The sequence below is a fragment of the Gymnoscopelus microlampas genome (assembly GCF_963454915.1).
Source record: "Gymnoscopelus microlampas genome assembly, chromosome: 4".
NCBI lineage: Eukaryota > Metazoa > Chordata > Actinopteri > Myctophiformes > Myctophidae > Gymnoscopelus > Gymnoscopelus microlampas.
In genome coordinates this window covers 48,609,310-48,613,273 of record NC_139941.1, presented here as the reverse complement: position 1 = coordinate 48,613,273, position 3,964 = coordinate 48,609,310, and positions in this window count along the sequence as shown.

Sequence of the window (3,964 nt, the reverse complement as noted above, 5' to 3'; positions counted from 1 at the left end):
AATTTAAATCGATTTAATAAAAAATGTGAAAAAGAAAATACCGATCTTTGTAAGAGAATTGATAAAAAATAGTTTTCAGTCATTTGCTACTGTATTGAAAAGAGGATAAGAGAAAACACAGTATTGTAAAAAAAAAAAAAAAAAAAAATGAAAGAGAAGAAGATAAATAATAAATGTGTCTGGTCATTTGTCTGGAAAATAATTTTGTGTTTTAAAAATCGTGAAAAATCATAGTGTGAACCTAGTATCGTGTTTCGAATCGTATCGTGAGTTGAGTGAATCGTTACATGCCTGCTTCATGCATGAGTGTCACACAAAAGTAGTGAAAATAGCTGATCTACAAGATTAGAAATCGTCTATTTTCACTATTTTAAAATGTTTTTTTGTTGTTTTTTTATAACAGTTTTGGACATAGAATGTTTCTACCCGACAGCAACACATAGAGGCATGTAACATTGAGGAGGGAGGTGAGAGGAGAGGGGAGGTGTTGGGGCTAAGTGAGTGATGTAAGGAGAGAGACGGGGGGAGGGGGAGGGGAGGAAAGGGCAGGAGCGATAAAGGAAGGGAGAGTAAAAGATGGTTGAAAGGTGCAGGTGAGGAGAGTGCCAGTCGCGGACAAAGTACTCGCATGTTGTTGTTTTTTAAGTAAAAGTATCAATACCACAATGTATAGAAATACTACATGTAAAAGTCCGGTATTCCAAATTTACTTGAGTAAAAGACAAAAGTATTGGCATCAAAAATATACTTCAAGTACCAAAAGAAAAAGTACAAATTATGTTCCTCTGAGATGTAGTGGGGTCGAATTATTATTATAAAATATTGAAAATTGTAAATACTGAAGAAAGTAAAAAATCCTCTAAATGAACTTAAAGGGCAAGACCACTTTGGTAGAGGTTTGGGTTGTGTATTTACCTTGCCATGATGTAACTCCAAAGGTGGACAAGAAATCAAAAATAATTGCTCCATTGACTTGAAATTGATAATTCTAAATTTGCGCCTCATTGACTTACATTGTATGGTAAAACATCTCTTAAACTCACTCTTTTAGTACGTAAACGAACACGAACAAAGCTGATTCAGACAATATAGAGCATCACCGAACCCAGTACTGTTTGTTTTTTTAATAAAATTGTTAACTTCCTACTTATTTTACTATTTGAAGATCCGGATCCGCAAATCCAGCCCGGGTTTTCTTCTTAATAAAAATGGCAAAATCAACAGGAAGTTAACATTTTTATAAAAAATAAAAACAGTACTGGGTTTGGTGATGTTCTATAATGTCTGATTCAACTTTGTTTGCGTTTGTTTATGTGCTAAAAGAGTGACTTTGAGAGCTGTTTTACCGTACAATGTAAGTCAATGAGGAGCATATTTTGAATTATCAATTTCTAATCAATGGAGCAATTATTTTTGATTTCTTGTTCACCTTTGGAGTTACATCATGGCAGGGTAAATACACAACCCAAACCTCTACCAAAGTGGTCTTGCCCTTTAAGTACAGTACTTGAGTACATGTACTTAATTACTTTACACCATTGGCAGAGGATAGCTGAAAGGTGAGGAGGAGGAGAGTGCTATGTGCTATGTGCGTGTGCGTGTGCGTGTGCGTGTGCGTGTGCGTGTGTGTGTGTATGTGTGTATGTGTGCGTGTGTGTGCGTGTGTGCTGTACTGTATGTGGGTGATGGGGGGAGAGCTGTGAGCTAACTAGAGGAGAATGTTAACAGTGTTGTCACAGCTAACTGATCCCAGTTCACAACAACCCAGCTGATTCAAAACAGACACCATGTATTAGTGACCTCTCTCTTACTACACTGTGTGTGTGTGTGTGTGTGTGTGTGTGTGTGTGTGTGTGTGTGTGTGTGTGTGTGTGTGTGTGTGTGTGTGTGTGTGTGTGTGTGTGTGTGTGTGTGTGTGCGTGTGCGTGTGTGTCCATGGGGGTAAATTCATTCTACTATTCTGCCACCAAAGTGTGGAACGCCCTGCTGTACCACCAGCCATCAAACAGTGCTCCTCTCATTCAAAACCACCATAAAATACCTTTACAACTGGACCTACTGTAGTCTTCTAGCTCAGTGGTTCTCAACCTGTGGGTCCGGACCCCCAGGGGGGTCCCCACATTATTTTGAGGGGGGGTCCCCCGATGACAATTTAAGGACTTTTAAGAGCTTTTAAAGAAAAAAGGAAATAAATTAAATGAAAAAAGACCATTCTTGCATCAAAAGTAATCAACAAACTATTCTAAATATTAAACATATCAAACATTGGCCAAATTGTCAAATAATATAAGACAGAGTCTTAAAGAGTGGGTCAAAACATTTGAAAATAGCTGAACTATTTTCGGCTTTTATCGGCTATTTTCACAATATTTATCTGTGGAAACGAGTCAGACTAAATGTAATGCCTCAACTCAAATGTGATTATTTTGGGTGGGTCCCCAGTTCAAATATGATTATTTTGGCGGGTCGCGGCCTGAAAAGGTTGAGAGCCACTGTTCTAGCTTGCCACCAAAGAACGTTGTGAGCTTGTCGATCTACTAGTTTTCTGTGTAAAGCTTTCCCCACAACAAGGATGCTGCATGGGGTTTAAGTGGTTAAAAAGACGAACAACAACAGCAGCATCGATGGATGCCTCCTTCTTCTCCGAGTTCCCACCCCGAGGTGAGACGCCGTGGCGTCTTAATCTTCCCGGCACCGATCGCCGGGTCCAAATCACATTAGCTCAGGATCAGAGGTGAAACTGGAGCTTTTTCCACAGCTGATGTTGCTCTCGCTAATGAACCCCCCTTTGGCCATCCTGCTGCATATTACTGCCACATCCAATGAAATGAAAGGAAAGGGGAGGGGGGAGGGGGGGCTTTGTGTGTGAGTTGCGTGCAATAATCATTATGTAATTGCGCGAGCTCAGGGGGCTTTGTAGCGCCCTGACATTTTGGAATGCTCAATAGCAATATCTCTACACCTCTCCGTGGGGAGAGAGGCTCTGGAAACGGGTCCCCCCCCACCCCCCCCTCCACTCCACATGATGGATGGTTTTCTGAGGCTATATGCAATCAACTTTAGTGTAATTATATAGCTTTGCTGTGTCTGTTTGGAGTTCAAATGTCTGGCGATATTAGTTTATCTTTGGGGGATCTTTGTGGTGCGCACGTGAGCGAGCGAGTGCACACACCGGTATGCCGGTGAGAGGCAGAAAGGTAAAGGCCAGAGTCACCGTCCTGACCGATCGTGTTTATTGAGGTGACCCAGATGTTATGTCGCTCAATCAATGAAACCCCGACGCCCTTTATAACCCACCTGCTCACTACCGCCGTGATCCATCTCTCTCTCTCTCTCTCTCTCTCTCTCTCTCTCTCTCTCTCTCTCTCTCTCCCTCTCTCTCTCTCTCACACACACACACACACACACACACACACACACACACACACACACACACACACACACACACACACACACACACACACACACACACACACGCGTTGGTATTACTATACCTGGGAAGACAAGGCAAGGCAGTTTTATTTGTATTTCACGTTTCAACAACAAGGTAATTCAATGTGCTTTACACAAAACATCAAGCAAAAGGAAACACAATCATAGAATCACAATAGAATGCATAAAACAAAAGAAGTAAAACAAAATTAAAAAGGAAAAAGACATCGACATTTTAGAACGAAAAGCCTGAGTTGTACTTAGTGCCACGCCAGCATGCGCCGGAAAAGGGCAATCTACAAGCTCACAGCTTGCAATCTGCTATTTTCTGTGTGCAACACTGGCACGCAAATATGTGTAACACCACTTATATTGTGAGGTCCAGGAAAATTGTCCTCACGACTATTCCTCAATTTCTACTATAGTACAAGTACAAGTAGGGACATGCACAGATAGACTCTAGGTCGTGCTAGAGCAACTGCCCTTTGCCCTCTTGACCAGAAGTGCCCTTTTGAAAAAAATAATTCAGTTT